This window comes from Rhea americana, unplaced genomic scaffold (assembly GCF_003343005.1).
Source record: "Rhea americana isolate MKP2758 unplaced genomic scaffold, rheAme1 scaffold_139, whole genome shotgun sequence".
NCBI classification, from domain to species: domain Eukaryota; kingdom Metazoa; phylum Chordata; class Aves; order Rheiformes; family Rheidae; genus Rhea; species Rhea americana.
Genome location: NW_028185472.1, coordinates 2163409 through 2181363, shown reverse-complemented (window position 1 = coordinate 2181363; position 17955 = coordinate 2163409). Strand labels below are relative to the sequence as shown.

At 45.3% G+C, this 17955-nt stretch overlaps 1 protein-coding gene across 1 annotated transcript in view; it reads right to left on the bottom strand.

Moving 5' to 3' along the window:
* TSPAN4 (tetraspanin 4) overlaps positions 1 to 17955 on the bottom strand; it is a 247700-nt gene that overhangs the window by 207186 nt on the left and 22559 nt on the right. The window lies entirely within an intron of this gene.

The following is a 17955-nucleotide window of genomic DNA, read 5'->3' as shown; positions in this document are numbered from 1 at the left end:
CCCCGGCAGCGCGCCGCTGCCTGCCCTCGCCGTGGCCCTGGCCCTGGCCCTCGCCGCCGAGGAGCGCCGCCCCCGCCGGGCCCCCGGGGGCTGCCCGGGGAAACGAGGAAAGAAACAGCCGCTGTCCAAGCACGCATGAGGGGCGCTTGGGGGTCTTCAGGGGAAGGGGGGCAGAAGCGGGGGCAAAAYACGCTCCACTGCCCTTGCCTGCGGGCTCGTTCGTCCTGCTGCAGATCTAGGATAACGATTTTCCTAACGTGCCACTGAGTCGTCACGCAGGGAAGCACACGGTCACTTCCCTCCACGCCCAGGGAACCCGCCGCCGGGCGCCTGYCGGGCGTCCGCTCTGACCATCATCCGGATCGTCCCCCTACGACCTAGTTGCTGCCACGGTCAGGAAGGAGTTGAAAATCTGTCACGCGCAACTTTTCCACAAAGCAAAACTCTGACTTAACCTGCGGTAGCTGAGTATCGAGGCTCAGGAAAGCGAGCCTCCTTTACCGTCTCTGCCCTACATTCCTCGTGGCACCGCGTAACCCCTCCAGTCTCCCTGCAGGCCACTTTCCCACCTGTGAAACGGGACGTCCTCTCTCTCGCCCTRCGTCTGTCTTATCATTTTGACTGCACGCTCCTGGAGCGAAGCGAGGAGCTGGCCGGTGGGTATTTCTGAAAGGCTTGCTCCAGTGGGGAATTAATCAAGATGAAAACAGGTTTCTTGCATGAAGCGTCTTGCCAGTCTCAGCACAAATCAACACAGGCATAGGCATSAATTAATTAAAAAACAAATTAGAAAAAGTAAAATGAGCTGGTTTTGCACATAGCCCAAGCAGTTCACCCTCACAAACCACCCTCTAATTTTCTTAATTTATAAACCACAAAGCCAGAGACTAATTATTTCCCTCCGTTTCCTCTGCAACCATAAATGCACTGGGCATATCAGGTGCAAGCTTTGAGCCCAAGACACAAGGCTAACAACTTCTGTGCCACCTGTTTCAGCAACTTGGGATAAGTTAGAATTTTTCCACCTCTTAATTTCCCTGTCTCTAAGAACAGAGATATTAGAGCCACGATGGAGCTGTTCCTCCTGCTCTTCCTCCCTCCCCTTCCAGTAAGGTATAAACTGTCCCCAGACAGGACACTTCCTTTCTGCGGATGTTAAGACATCCCAGACAAGCAGACCTGTCCTCAGAGTTTCTAATTCACTGTGCACTTTCCTGCTGTAGCAAACAGCTCTGCTCCTCCTTGACTGAACACCAGCCAGGCCTGTTGGCAAAGGAACCCAAAGGCGATCCATGTATTTTCTGTGTCCCCCATCAGCATGCAGAAATGCATATACACAAAATGACACAGTAAATGGTAAAAAGCTGGATACAACTCTGCAAACACTGCTGAAATTGCRTCAGTCAGATCATGGTTACTGAACAGCAATGCTCCTGGTATCGCAAGAGTGCAATAGGCCACTTTGGCCTATTTACTGTAAAGTGTACATCCAAAGGCTGAAAAGCAGTTCATTTTTACTGCTCTCTGGATGAAAAATGAGGTAGAAATCAGTTGATTTCACCTTTCCTGAAGGCAATACATCATCAATTCCCACCAGAATTCAGGCCTTAATAGGGGTGGAATCATTTATAMGGCCAAGATCTGTGTTAGAAGAGTTTCTAAAAGCTGTTCCTAAAAAAAMCAGACATCAACACAGAGTGGCTCTTTTTCAGACAGATGTAGAAAAATGTAGGAAGGCACAGATCCCACACTACCCTTTCAGTCAAGGGTGCTTTTACCCCAGCTTCCTTCCATCTCGCACCCTCAGCACATCTCACCGTCATGACAACTTTTGGAAGGCACTTTATGCTAAAAAGTTTAGCTTCCAAGTTGTCACTGTTCTTCTTGCTCTCTCTAATATCAMTAGCTGGTTAGAAGAAGAGTCATTCTGGACACAGGCCGCATACACCTCCAGAATCACCCTTTTACGAGTTCTTGCACACCAGGAAACCTAGTCAGGCTTGCTAGCCTGAAGGGCAAATCCTGGTGATGGCAACCTGGTAGGCTGAACRCTGCCTTGGACTATGGGCTTATGCGAAGGAGAGAAAGCCTGCTTGGGGACTGGGGAAGAGCTATGAAAAGAGCACGGCAGATTTTGCCCATYAGCGTTGAAAGAGGCTGGGGCATACCGAGACCCTTTAAGCCATTACAAGAGGGATGCAATAATCTCCTGGTGGTAGAGACCAGCAATAAAGTAATACCTACACAGACCAAGAAAAATAAGCCTTGGAAGAACTTTGTCTCTGGGTCATTAGGTCTGCAAGGATGACTGAAGGATTATAGCTTACACATAAGCTTTTGTTAATAGCTGAGTCTAAAATCACAACCTAGAACCTTGTGATTTCAGTTCAACTCTGCTTCCAACCACTTTTCCCCTCCTCAGTGTGCTCCTGTATATTCCCATCCTGTGGCCAATACCTATCGATTCCTGTACATAACAAAGAAATCACTGTGCAGTCTCACTAGCAGAGGTTCAATTTATATTGATTTTGGTGGCACTCTAACATCTGTATTGGAACAACTCTGTTCATGCTGCCTTGAAAGGAAGGCTGGGAACAGGACTCTCCGGAGTCTCCCACCCAAACCCTGGCCCTGACTGAGGAGAGATGGTGCTGTAACGATGTCAGATGAAGTCCAGGCAATAGGTAGAGACCACAAAAGGACTGGATATCAAAGCCAGATTTGTAGCTACATTATGCCTTATACCCTCTCTCAGAAAAACCTCATTYATTCACAAGGCTTCAGTTTTCACCTCTGTGCCATAGACTCACRAACCAACTTCTCCAGCCCTGACCCACCTGCCCGCAGCCCGGCCTGCCTGACATCTCCCATTAGTCGCCTCACCCAGAGCTTGCAGGTACACAGGCCCCAAGGCATGCTCCTGACCTTCTTAAACCAAATCTGCTCAAAGTTTCCKCTTTTGTTCTTGCAGCTGCTGTTCACCTTTGGCTTCTCCTCTTCCAGGGCATTGTGCTTCCCCCAAACCCTGGGGGGAACCCTTTCTTTCCCTGTTACACCTCCAAAGCTTATTCTCCATCTTGCATTACTGTGTGTAATGCCTCAAGATCTGAATTATCTATCAGCTGAAACCAATGGGGTTTTTGTTACCACTTTGGATCAAGCCTTCATTTTGCCCATTTTGAATGCTGCTTTCTTCTTCTGCTCTATAATTTCACACCCTCCTGATCACAAATAAAACATATTGCACCCCTTCAAGTCGCACAAAATGCAGCCACTAACTCACCTCCTCATCAGCTGTTATCTCCTTTAATCATTGTCCTGGCTCCGCTCTACTAATGCTTCTTAAGACTGTCTTTGAAACTCTACATAACTGTTCCACCCTTCTGATAAAATAAACCATTTTGCGTTAACCTCAGTTAAGAACTGATCCACAGAATCTTTCTCTAAAATTTACCACACAAATACAGAGTATATTAACAACCCCTGCTCTGCAGCAAGGGTGTGTGCTGGAGTGCACACAAGCACGCATATGACAGAGAACTTGCTGTCTTTCCTAACGGTTTCAGTGAACAAAATATCTAAGATCAAACATTACTAGAAGAGTGGGAATTTTTCATGTGTTATTAACATTGCTCCACGTCCTAGCTCTCTGATAAACCATGAGTGATCCACTTACTAATATACTTCAAATGGTTAACATTTTAATTTCTTGTACATGCAGAGACCAYCACACAAGAACATTAATCCAAACTGTCCAGCGCTGCCTGTTTGTTCCTTCAGTAACCTGCCTCGAGAGCAATCCCTTCCTCTTCCTCGGTCTTCTCCCACCAGTGCGCACACAATACCTTTGTGGCTGCTGTCCAGTTATGTTTGAAACAGCAATGCAGGGTTTGTAAAAAACATACCTCTTCCAAAGATTTAGACTGCAAGAAACACGACCTCGTTTGACCTGAGGGTGAACCAAAGTTCAGGGCCAGGCTGGCTGTTTCTGATAGGAGAAAAACCCTGTGATGGAGTCTTTGATTTGTTTGCTTCAGTATACTCATTTTGCACGAATATAAATGACCAAAAGTGCAGAGCAAAAGGGAAGGGGAGAGATGATTTCTAAACTGTCAGCACATGTGTGGCTGTCACAGGGGACCAGCGCTGCCTTAGGTCTGCGTCTCTGCTCAGACAGCAAACAGCCTTGTCTAAACATGACTGGGGAACTCAGGGGCACACTCTGAGCAAGTGCCGTGTGGTTTCCTCTCTGTAATTTTGAGCAAGATTCCACCCGCAGGCCAAGCCATGGAGACATCTGGTCACAGAGTGCCGCTGCATGTCAACCCCCTTTCTGACTGCCCACACTGAGCTACTGAAAGCCCTGACATTCACTTGCCACAGATGAAAAGAAAGGATTGGAAATCCACAAAAAGACAGCAGAAAATTAAAAGCTGTAACTCTTAGCTTGAATCATTAAAAATATAAGTCAAAAAAAAAGAAGCAGTCACAAGTTTGCTCCCTAAACCTTAACTCTCTCCTGGAAATTCTCTTGATGCACAACTGAAGCATATGAAGGTTTTAAGAAACTGGTCTAAATTCTTCAAAAGGTGAGTCAGACTTGAACCCACAGTGCTCCCCCAAAAAGCAAGATATGTCAAAGCAGCCCACTAAAAAATAAGAAGATAATTCAAACAGTGGGACAGTCAATCCTACTCGGGGCACCCACCACAGAATTCTCCCACTTGGGCTCTAGAGCCTCCAGTATGACCATGGTAAAAGCTGGGAATCTCTCAAGAAGCTTTTATAAAAATATATACATGTTTACAACGATAGTCAACCAAAACAGAGGTTTCAATGAAACCTCAACTTAGCACTTACTGAAGACAACCTAGAAGCGTTTGTTTAGGTCCTGCTCAAACACTATTATTCCCTTCTATTTCCAGGTCCTTGCTCTTCCRTTAGTGATTTCAGTATCTGATGCTTTCACCAGAAAGCAGCTGAGCTGTGGATTGCAYAGGCAGAAGGAGAAAGCCAGATGTTCTAGAGATTTCTGCACCTATCTGAACTTAAAGATCTTTTAGTATTCACAGCCATGCATGTAACTGCGTTAAAGATTTACTCATGCCTTCAACAGAACTTTGAAAAATATTTCAGTTGGAAGCAATTCCATATAAGGCAGACTTTGGGATTTTTCTTTTCATTTTCTTTCTTTTTCCTTTAAAAATAAGGAAATTTGCATGAAAAAGAGGATCTTCAATACTTAATAGCTCATCTCCTTCTGCTCACATGCCACCTGAAGTCATGATCTTTGGTTTATGGCATAATTAGTTGCTATGGAAATAACATAATCATAGATATAGAGAAAATATTTTGGGTATGATTTGCAGTACTTTTTATATAGCATGTGCACAAGTTACTCGTGCTGAAACCTCACTGCATTTTACATGCTCTCATCTGCATAATAGTTTTCGTCACCTCTGCCTGTGCTTTCAAGCACACTGCTAGTGACAAATACGCCACTCAGACCAAAGGCATTTGTTCACTCATGTTTGAGTGTCTGCATGTTCAAACAGTAATGAGAACACATATACATGCAGAAGAGCTGGCTCCAAGTCAGACTAATCAAAAAAACCTTTTAAAAATTATTTTGGATTGGGCCCCAAWTGGTTTTTGTCATCCTGTTCTTTATTACTGATGCTTTCTGTCTAGTAGAGGAAGCTTTAAGTAAGGAGATTCCCCGTTTCCCCAGCAATTTGTGTTTCTTTTTATGTCCTGGGCAGAGAAGATTATTGCTTCAGATGAAGGATAAGCAGGGCCAGTTGCTGAAGTCTAAAGAAGCAAAAGCCTTGTTCCTCTGCCAGTGCCCCCAGTAATAAGGAGTGAAGGAATAGAAATGAAGAACACATCTGACACCCTGTACAAGATGAGTTGTGGCCCAAAGAAAATCTTTGTCAAGACCTATCTTTGCAGTGTCAGCAGGTCTTAGCAGCATRAAGGCAATCTGTGTGCTAGTTTTCTCAAAGTCAGGTTGCATTCTCTAACCTGAGAGATCAGCTGATATTCAAAGAAATTCCACTTCAAACATAYATACCGTACAGTTGATCTTTCTGTCAAGCATAAAGCAATCAACCAAAGAAATCTTTAAACTACCCAAAGTTCTGATAGTTTGTGAAAAGAGRTACTTTGCAGCAGAAGCAAACAAAACAAAACAACGACTTATAAAAATTCAAGCGTTAGTATTACCTAATTAGTGTCTGCTTTTGTAAGTTTTCATGGTCCAGAACCAGAACAGGGAGTYCAAAATGGATTCTGGGTTTGTCTTGAATCCTTAAAACAAGGCTAAGGTTTTTCAAGCCTAGGAGCACAAAGCTAAGTTCCTATTACCATATTTCATCTACATTTCCAAAGCAATGAACGCCCAGCAACATTCACTGACCTCCCCAGCAGCTGAGTGCTCAGCACTGTTGAGAAGCAGATCACGGAGGGCCCATTTCAGCAAGGTACTTCAGCACAATTTTCACTGCATTGAGACTGTTCATGTACTTAATAAGAACATACTTAAATGCTTTTCTGAGTGGGATTGTATGTAGATAAGAGCAATTCAGTGCATTAGAAGCTGCAGATTGAGCTGGGCTTTGTACACAGCTGCCCTAACAGAAGGAATTATGCCCCAGGCCCCCTGTCTGGGGCTGAGGCTTCTCAGCTCTACTAACAGCTGCATGGGGAGCGCTTTCAGCCAAAACAAGCAAAATTAGTTCAGGTGGCTTGAAGAGCAGGCCCTTTTCCCACTGAAATGGGTAAGGTGCTCTCCTACCAGCAACTCGGTCAACAGGCCTGAGTGAGCCCTGCAAAACCCAAGGGCAAGCAGCAGGAGCGATCTCCAGCGCTGGCACTGCTTGGTCTGGAAGAYGATCTCTCTCTTCATAGCCAAAAGATCCCAATTTGCTCCTAAGCTGAAGATAAATCAACATCTGTTTCCAAAAAAGGACTGAAAACAAAATCCACAAGGGAGCAATAGTTTCTTTTTCATCTTGCATTCCCCTGCCATTTGAAAGATAATAACTTCTTAGAATAAGCAAAAAGACATCTTTTCTTTTCTTTTCTTTTCTTTTCTTTTCTTTTCTTTTCTTTTCTTTTCTTTTCTTTTCTTTTCTTTTCTTGTGGAAGTTGTATCATGCCAACTGAAGAAGAATGGATTTCTTCTTCTGCAAGTTGCACTGGAAAGAGCTTAAAATTAAACCTGAAATATTAAAATGTATGGTGTTTGAACGAGAATAATAAACAAAAACACTAGGTGATGATTGAATATTAATATTAAAATGGAATGGACCTGTCCAAGGAAAATGCAACTGGCCATATTTATATATTATCAGCTATTATCCTCCTTTCTTGATGTTGTAAAAGTGCTTATATCATCCCTATACTAATAGTGAAACAGTAGTTATCTCTTAACAATGACATTTCTGTAACCATTCAAGCAAAAAAGAAAGGAACTTCTGCTACCAAAAAATATTTTGGTATAAGTAGGAGCACAAGCTTTGGCTTTCCGCTTTGCCATTCTGAGCATTCGTAACACCAAATACTCAGGTATAACTTTAAGAGTGCTAGCAGGAGACATACTTTCAAATATATTTTTGAACAGAAAACATATAGGTCAATGACTTAAAACAGCAACCTAGGATTTACACTCATGAAAGACAGATTAGTTAGTAATAATATGATAATACTGGGAATAAAAATCTGTGTTGGAAGAAACAGTATCACGTGCACTGAAAACCATACCTCTATGTGTACTAGCTCGTATCACCACAGTCTGACTTTTTTTATATTTCACTGTCAAAATCTGTAAATAATCTCATCTCCCTAAGGAAGGGTAGGCCCCATAGGAAGAAGGGGTAAGCGTAGCTTAAGGCAGCACAGATGTGATGTCTTTTTTGCAAAACACACATAAGCTCAGTTATCAAAGATAAGCTGTCTAAAACAAATGCTAGAAGCATTCCTATTTATTAAGGTACTTCAAAGTACTTAATTTTAATCATGGGACTTGGTTTAAACAGAACTAAGCACATGCCCTTGGAGTATTAATAAAAAAGGATGAAAGATATTTAGGGTCTGAATTTAGATGCTCTGAGCATCTAAGTCTAACGTGCAAGGTATCTGTTTAGACTTTTAAAGCTAGTCTCCTGTTCCATGCATTGGCTGAAATTCGGGATTTGAACAAATTTGAGCTTAAATTTCACCTGAGTTTTTGTGCTCAGTGTTTCCTATTGGTTTGCCTAGGCCTTCAGACTTTCCTAACCTGTAACAAGCACTCAGCCAGGAACACTGCAAAATTTAATCCTTCTAAATCTAAGTCATAGCATGCATGAAACTGCTAAAAAATGCAAGGTCAGCTTCCTCTTCTGCTGTCTGACCTCTAAACGGTTTGTTTACTGTGCTATATTTGTGAGGATTTTTATGAAGGCAGATTTATGTTAAAAAAAAAAAAGTTTTCTGTATCTGATCACTAAGAAGCCAACTGCAAGATGATTGGGAGTGTTTTATTATATATATTCACTGCTGACTTTCAGAAATGACAGGGAACAGAGAAAGAAGAGCCAGACCTCTCAATTTTCTTATTCTGCAGAGCCAATGCATTCCTGTTTTTAGATAGGATTTCCTATTTGATGAGGAAAGAGGACGTCCTTAGAGACTTCTTTCTTTATTTTACATATGTTTCCATGCATTTGAAGACCAGGTTATGTTTCCACATACCTATGATATTGCTATTAACACTTCTCTAAAACGGCACATAATTAGGAGCCTATTAAATTTTAATCAGGATGTTTTATAGGCTTTTACGAGTGTCACCCAAACCTGTATTTAAGGGTAAACTGTACTTTTAATTTCTATTTGTTATATTCACTCATTTTTGAGATCAGTGTGAATTACTATGAACTTACAGCTAAATATACCTTTTGGAAAAAGATTCATGATAGTAAAAGGTAGATACTATTTCTTGAAAAATTTGAAGATTGCAGAAATTCCTTGGCCAAAGTTGGTTGGGAAAAAGCCAGGACAAAAATCATAATTTTTGTTTGCTTCCATTTGGTTTTGAAACAGAAAAGGAAAATAAAATTTTAAGACAACCCTTCCAGTTCCTAGAGGGGTCAGACGCTGCAAAGCCAATACCGCACCTCTCCCGTGTCCTCACGTCCCCAGAAGCGAGATGCAGAGCGTACCTGCGAGAGCAGACAGTGGGAACGYGCGGAAGGTGCTCACACCTGCTGCCTGGCCCTGGCCGCACGGGGCACAGCGGGGACGGCAGGGCAGGTGCTAATCCTTCGAGGACGGAGAAGGGAGACGGGCGGAGGTGCTCGCCGGGCCCCTGAGGGCTCCCTGCTGGCCTGCCAGCGCTGTGGAGCCCCGGCGTGGTCCCGGCGCAGCAGGGGCCGTGGCCCTCCTCCCGCAGCCAGGCGCAGCACACGCTCCTGCAGCGAGCCATGCAGCCCCGTGCTTGCCCCCCAAAAGCACCACGGGAGGAACTGCAGCAGAAACACACCCCCTCCAGGCAAGTCAAAACACAAAACATCACCTTAACGATAAAGACCCGTAACTTGCAAAACATTAGTGCTAACAGCTTGCCCGGGCTTGTCTCCGCGAGGGTGCACGCGTCCCCACTCCTGCATGCCATGCGACAAGGGCGGGCTTCGTGCCGCTGCAGCATGCTGCCTCTGGTGATCTGATGGCAGCTATTAGCTGTGCCGGGAGCGCCGGCATAATCCTTGCCTGGCCTTAGCTGCTCCTCCAAGAGCAAACTCAGTGAAAAAGGAAAGCAAGCCAAAGCTGGCCTTGCCAAGACCGAGGTGCAAATCTGATTTTCCTGCATGGAGCGAGCTACAGCTCCTGCAGACTGCTGTGCTGTGCAGCTGGAAGCTGCTCTACGGCAGCCTCAGATGAGGGGAATTTATCATCATTATTTTAGCGTGAGAGAAGCTCGCTGATTGCCGCCTGACAAGCCCAGAGTTAATTAGATGATGGCAGGGCTGCTGCACACTGCTCGGCTCCACATCTACGGGCAGCGGCACAGGCGGCAGAATGAATCCGTACTTAAAAGGTCTTTGGTCTTTTTAATCCTAAGCTACAAATCACAAAATCCACATAACAAAACCCTCAGATCAGAGGAATTACACGAGAGGTTCCCCTTTCCCCAGCCCTGGGGACAGTCTGGTCTCTGCTGCTTACTGAGGCTCATAAACAGACAGACCTGACTTCAAATGCAGCCTCTTTTCTTCTCAGAGTCCCACTGGCTCTCCGTAATAAGGTAACCGGTCTGAGCTCAACCTGGCACGGCTCCCTCCTGGCTGCCTACGCCGGCACGGCTGCCGGGGGAATACCACCTTGCCGCTTTCCTCCGCTCCTGCCAAGCAGCAGGCGGGGGTCACCCGCCTTGCCAAAGAGCTGCCGGCAAGACTGGCTGCCGCTGCTTGTTAGATCAGCGCGCAGAGCCCGCGTGCTATTTTGCAGCTGGGTTTGCGAACTTTCAAAGACTCTCTACTAAGTAATCGATTACAGCAGCAGGCAACGCCGCCGCCCTGCGCTCCTGGRAAGCAGGGCGAACCGCAGAGAAAGTGGATGCAAGTCGGCTGGCGGCACTGAAAGCCCCAGACAGYGAGGGACGGAGAAGCACATTTCTGAATGGGATCGTGAACAGGCCACGACGGCCGCGGCCGCTCGCCCGGAGCCTCGTACAGGCCGCGGCTGGGGCGCGCACAGTCACGGGGCACGGCTGCAAAGCTACGGCCCTGGTTCTTAGCTGCGGCCCTGCTTCCTCTGCCTTACACATCCATCCACGTGTTGCTCTTTTCAGGGCACAGATTGCTCCCATTCCTTCTTTTTCTTTAATTACCTAGAAAAACGAACTGCAGGGGCCAGCCGCAGCTTCTAGGTGCTCTGCTGAAGCAAACAGCGAGCAAAAGGGGCAACGCCGGGAGGCAGCGGGCACGTCCGACACAGGGTCGGCCCAGAGCTGCCGGACAGCAGGCGGGAGGGGAACCGGAGCTCTGGGCACAGCACCCAAACTGCTCCCAAAGCCACCAAAAGGCTCCGCTAGTTTTAGTTCTGGTGTGTTTAAACACTGCTTGACTCGCCCACGGCCGGGCCCCGTTCGTGGACAGGGTCGGCATCACTCTAACGGCAGCATTTCAGCCTGGATCCCCGCTGCCTGCCCCTCTTGATGTGCTGTAAGAGCGAATGACGTTTTTTTGTACCGGAGGATTATTTCCTCCCAGTTTGAACCTAACTCAAAGGAACTGACTTCAACAACTTTGCCGTGATTTAAGCTTATCTTTTGAGCGTGCTGGGCTCTGACAGGAGAGCGACTCTGGCAAGCTCCACRCTTTATTCTGCCTTCTCTAGAAGCCATACGAAATCCTGGGATGAATCAGGACAGCCCAGGTGTAGCACATAGAGCTTAAAAGCACAACACTCTCTGACAATAATGTTCGCAATTAGAGGACCTCAAAGATGATTTTTTTGTATTACACTCTAARCAGAAAAACTCTTTCAATGTTGACATTAATTTCTATAACACAGCTTTAAAAACAAAACAAACCAAAAAAATCAATAGCTGCACCCAGGATGGCAATGCCTCAAAATTAGAAGCAGCATGTTGGCATTTTTCCCAGAGAGGAAAAAAAAATCATATATATTCATACACCTGTATACACACAGATATTTTACTTCCTGCAAGATCAGTGAAGCTCTGGGGTTTATTCCCACCTCTGTAAGTCAGAGTCAGGTTCTCAAAGTTATTCTGAGAGAGGGGAGAGGCTCCTCTTTGCAGCACACAGACGTTGAGGCACGACGAGGAGTTGCTCGCTCAAACTACTCTTATTTGCACATTGGAAGTAGTAAGTAACAAAGCTGTCTCAAACCCACGATACATAAACCTTCTCAGTCCTCCTGGTATTTCAGCAAAAGGGCAGTGGGGGAAGGGGCAGCAGAGTATCACTCAAACTTGCCTGTCAGTAGAAGGGTCTGGTTTCCGTTTCGGCTTTCTCCCCTACAGGTTTCTCCCTACCCTGTCCCCCGCCGTGGCTGAAGCACAGGTTTGCCAGACAGGGGTGATGGCAGCAGGGCACGCATGGTCCTTCTGGAGCATCTTCCGTRTTTACAAGTCAGAGCACCAGCTTGAGGGCAGCCCATCATCCCCAGCAGCGGTGAATAAATCCCCATACTAGCAGCAGACTCTTCTGTGGGCCTGGGTTAAGTGTCCAGGTCCTAATCCAAAATCCTCCACCCAGCCTACAGAGATCAAGTTGGCAGCTCTGTTTGAACTAGCAAGAACTGCGAGTCAATTCTTGCAGAAACAGGGCAGAGAGGAGATTCAGTTCTATGCACAGTGTTAAGATACTCTTAAAGAGGCATCTGAATGCTGTCCAAAAATTAATTATGTGGCTTGACAAGCTCTGATAATCATCTAACTAGACTGCTTGATGGCTAAGATTTTAAATAAGGATCTTTCAAGGGGGAAACTCTGGAACAGGCAGTGCCACTGTCATCACAGCCTGGAGTGTTGTGAACGCACAGCACGGACAAACTAACACCGTGGGGCTTCCTAACTGCACCAGCAAAAGCAGCGATGAGCCGGGGCAGGGGGAGGAGGGGGCCACTGGGCACCCATGACATTGGGTCTACCAAAAACCCGCTGCTTCTGTACTGCTCCCTGTGCACTGGGAGGTTAAAGGGAACCTCGCAAACCGCCCCGGCAAACAGCCGTCTGCTCCCTCGGGATCCGCCGCAAGCAACCACAAAGGCTGCTGCTCTTCCCCCGCGCAAAGGGGAGCAGAGGCGATGGGGCAAGGACTTCAGGGTGCTGAACGCTGAGAGAGAGAGGTGACGTTAAAGAAACGAGCACTTCGTAGTGCTCGTGGCAACAGTTTCTGGGATCGTAGGAGAAGAAAATTTATTGGACAATAATCAAACTAAGAAATTGTGTTTATTAGGCAAACTTTTAAAGTAGCCAATTATTTTATATGTAACAAGGATTAAAAATCTTACATTACCATTTGGAGATCATCTATGAGATGACTGGGTTTTATATCATTTTTATGAAAAAGGATGAGGAGCTATTTTAAATTGCGAAGACTGGTTTGAATGGAAGCTGGGTGCTTGTTTTTGTTCTATACCTCTGAAGAGCCCCCATCTCCCCACAAGCATGTTGAAAACATATCTCAGTCACAAAAATGCTGTTTCAAGTATTCACTTTGCAATTTGATATTCTTATCTGATTTAATTACCTACATTTGTAGGCATTTTATTCAATGTGACTTGAAGACTCCCTGCACCTTTAGAAGGTTTCAAGATGGTTCTGCAAATATTTTCTATATATGCACTTATAATGAACGTATATATTCATAAGCATTTGTGTTGGAATATACATTTTTACAGGAAACTAGTTTCTAAAGAAATTCATTGGTATCTCTGAGAAATGGGTAACTTGATGTTTTTAATATTTATTTTGAAACTTTCTTGGGGGGGTTGGCAGGGGGCTGGACTTTGGGAGAGCTCATGATGCTTCTGTAGTAATAGGGCCTGAATCTCCGCCTAGATGGGTGCATTGAAGCATTGTGCACTTAAACTAGCTGTGCCTTTAACACCATATCCTAACTAGCCATCAGATTTTGCAACGAATTTCCTCTGAGGCTCATGCTCTTTGGTCACGATTCAGATGTGTAAGATAGATCTTCAGCCCCTGCAGAACAACTTAACTACATGAAAATCAAAAGACCTACGTGGGTTTACACCAACTGAGAACTCAACCAACCATCTTAAAATTGCACAGGCTTCAACTCAGGCAAACACCACTGCTGGATCATTTTATGCTGCCTTTTCCATTCCTGTTGCTGCCATGGAAAATATCCGTGGCGGCATTTCCAAACCGCGCCCTGCGATTTGCTTACCTCTCGCCCTGGCTTCTTGGAGCAGGGCTCCGCTGCGCGGCTGGGGCTCCGCTGCGCCTGCCGCAGCCCGGCTCCGGGACCGGGCCCCCGCACAGCTGAGCCACCCCTCGCCCACCGGAGAAGGCAGCTCTCACGTCGGCAGGTCCTGCTAGGCCCCGGGGCAGCAGGATGCAGCTGCCGAGCACAGGTTTCGCTAYGGCCTCCTGCTGCTGCTGACGGCTGCAGTTTATTCTGTACCAGGTTCTTCCTTACCGACCTCGTTTACGCTTTTCAAAATGTTTTTGGAAGATGCACTGCTTGAGTGAAGACAGCCCAGGACAGAGGCACAGGGCGATGCTATGTGGGATTTTTTGCCAGACTGAAGCCGGTGAGAGGAGATGAGGACACCACAGGGCTCCCTGAGGTGGGGACCCTCACGGCCATGGCACTGAGAATGATGCCACTTCCACTGGGATTTATCAGCTCAGCTAGAATTTATCTGAAAACTTGATTTTCTTCCGCTGTTTGGACTGATCCTGCACCAACTGAAGCCAGTGGGAGGTCTGCCACTTGGTCTGAAGAATACAGAGGCAAATTTTTGAGAGACTTTTTCATTTAAGTATAAATTAAAGCCATCTCCCTGCAGTAGACATGAAATAGATAAGTACCAGGCACCTGCAGCAACTTTCCTGACTGCTGCCCTACTACACTGAGCTTGTACCGTTAGAAAAACTCCTGACGTGCCCCRTGAGAGGATTAGACCTGGTCTTTTACTAGAATTTCAAACTGCTGCAAATGGAAATAGAGGTCTTCCACGTTTCTTGTAATCTTGGCACCGGCCTAATATAGTTCAATAGCAGACAGCACTCAGTATAAACAAGGAAAGATGCACAGCAGTTGGGAAATAGTTTTGACAGGTAGTGACAGCAAAAAATAGTGAGAGACCCTGCCATCCCATAGGGAGCATTTTAGCTTTGCTAAAAGAAACTACATCTTAAATACCAAAAGGAGCTGCTGGCCCACAGAGCAGGAGCCAGGAATTTCTTTGGATTTGGATATGCTATACYGAGCAGCTTCATGCTTCCTAAGCAGACACCTTTTTTTCCACCATGGTAACCACGGCATTCCCATAACGCAAATGCAAAACGACAGCATTGGCAATGAAGTGCCATTTGACCAAGGTGTGAGCAAACTGTTTCTCCTTTTCTGCCCCTTATGGCAACACCTCCCTGCCTGCAGAGACACGCAATCTGTTGAGTATTTCATTTGCGTTGGCATCACCTTGCTTTGAGACCTGGCAAAAAAAATAGCCCAGCCTAAAGAAGTTCAGATTTGGGGTGGTCTCAGCTACTTCTGCCTACAAGCAGCCCAGCAGAAAGCCCCCCTCACGCCTGCTCCCCCTTCCCTTTCCCAGCAGCCTCCCTCTCAGGTTATTCAAGCACATGTACGAGGAAGAAACAAGCTGTTTTTCAGCCACAATGACAAGTTTCCTCAAAGGAAGCACTTGCTTTTTATAACTGACAGATATCTAGACTGAAACGGTGCAAGCAAACACCTTTGAAAACAACCACCCAAATGTTAATAATCAAGTTTACAGGCTCAAAAAGTTATTTCAGATGAAGTCAATGATTCCTTTCGTAACGTGTGTATGTGGAAGCACAATACAGCCTAGGCAGGTCCTGCAGTACAAACTGACATTCACTAACAAGCTAGCGYTTTCAAAAAGCCAAAGGAAAGCTCTGCCACAGGGATACAACAAAATGTAAGTATGTGTCAGGTGGATTGTGTTAGCAGATGTTATAGCAAGTAAAGTATACGAAATATATATCAATAAATGTACCTTTCAGCTCCTTTTCCCCCCACTCTTTGTTACTGACACTTACATTATAAATCAATATGTTCTTGGCTCTCAGAAAGATCTTGTTCCATCTACTTTATGAAGACATACTTAATAAATCATATCTGACAGCATAAATCATATCTTACCACAAATGAGATTTAGAGGAACTGTTCTCCAAATGCAGTTGATTAGCATATGYAATAAAGAGGCCACAATTTACATTACAATTCACACCTGTAATATTTTAGCATGCATGATAGCAAAATAAAGAACAGCAGTCACTTAATGCATCTTCACACACCTTAAAGACAGAGCAACAAACCTTTCCCAACACTCACTAGCACTCTTCCAGAGAGATACAAAAGCTCAGAGCATTAATAGCTTCACAGTGCTGGAGCCAGGTTTCTTATTGCAAAAGAAAGAAACGCACTTCAGCTGATTTTACGAGTACGTTCCACATTTCAGCAGCATATTCTAGCTTTCAGAGTAAACTACAAAGGCTAATTTCTAACCAGGGAATGAAAATCAAAGGATGCACTGACAGGCAAAAGATCTGGATCCTACTGCCACTTCTGCTACGTATTTTACTAAAGAATTTATGCAAAATGCAGTGCAGTGTTCCTCTGTGTGTTTGGATTTTAAACCTAAGCTGGATCTGCTTCAATCTCTTCAGACCTCAGACTGTAAAACTGAAGCAGAAATGGACAAACCAGTCTAACCCGAGTTCAATTCCACCACCATTTACTGGATGCCTTGAGACAAACTGTCTTCAAAAGTGTGGCGAAATCCTCTTCAAGAAGGGTACTGTCAGAGCCTGATCMAAAGCCGATGGAATCGCTTGATCCAAAGCCCCAGAACAGAAAAGTATTATGACTAAATGCTCTTATGCTTTAATACCTATGCACATTTACCCAGTGACTGGCAGAGCTTTAACATCATCTCTCTCTGAATATTTTGCTGGTTAGAGATCTGGTCTGTACTGCACTGCATTACACATCCCTGGTGCTAATAACCAAAACCTTGATTAACAGCAGTGCAGCTGGACTTGGTTTCATACTACTTATATGATGCAGGAGACCATAAGCCAAAAAGCCCTTTGGTCATGAATGCAAAGAAGTTGCCACTGGTTATTTTTTTTTAAAAAAAATGTGCCTACATGAGCAATTTTCAGGGTAACCAAGGGGCAAAGTATGGCCTAAAACAGTTGCTGCTGGGCTCCTTGCACCTGCAGTATGGTGGTAGYGGGGTGGGGATGGGGGTGAAATTAAGCTCTAACTATGATAAGTCATGTCAAACATTCAAGCCAGTTCCACTCTAAATCACTACTTTAGACATAAGGAGCACTGGAAGAATTAAAGGGCAAACTGTTCCTTCATGTCCTTCCTTCTGGTCCCTTAACCTCCTCACTCCCAAATACTCCTTTGACAGACTCCAGAGCTYGCTGGCTCAGTATTTCTTTTAACCTGAAAATTACTCAGAAGTATGCWTTTTTGATGATACTCTGTACACTCTGGTATTCTGTTTTTAGTGCTCAAAGATATTTCCTTCACCACAAGCCTATAAGAGACTCGAAGGCACCAGCAGAACACAGCACCACACAGGAGCTGCTCGTGGGCTCTGACTGTGGGGAAGTTAAATGAGCAGCAACGCCAAGTTTCCTAATGCCCTCTGCTGGCACCTATTAGTATTACCAACAATTTCACCTTGCTAATAACCTTTTGGAAAACTTAATTCTGAAGGTTCATCGTTTTGAAGGTATCTTGACTTTGCATTTAATCTAATAACATTCCCTCTTCCAGGGAAGATGCCCCCCCTCCTTTTTTCAACCAAATRCAACAGAAACTCAATTGCTGCAGCTTTCCCTGTAAATACCATTGGTGTATAATCTTCTAGTTGGAAAGTGTACCTGATAAAATTTCCAAATTCCCTAATTTCTAGGGATCTTCACCCTAATTATTTTGGCCAGTTGTTTCTCAAGAAGCTGCTGTAAAGTCCTCCTTACCTCCCACCAGTGGCAGGACCACAAAGACCCAGCCATCCTCCTGCCCTGAAGCCAAGGGCCCGACTGCTCGGCTTGTGCTGTCCCCATYGGTGCCAGCTCTCTCACAGTCCCCTGGCACATCAGTCACAGCGACCCCACAGCAACTGCAGCGTCACAACACTGTTTCAGGAGCGTAATGCTGAGGCCATGCGAGGGAGACGTTCAGATAG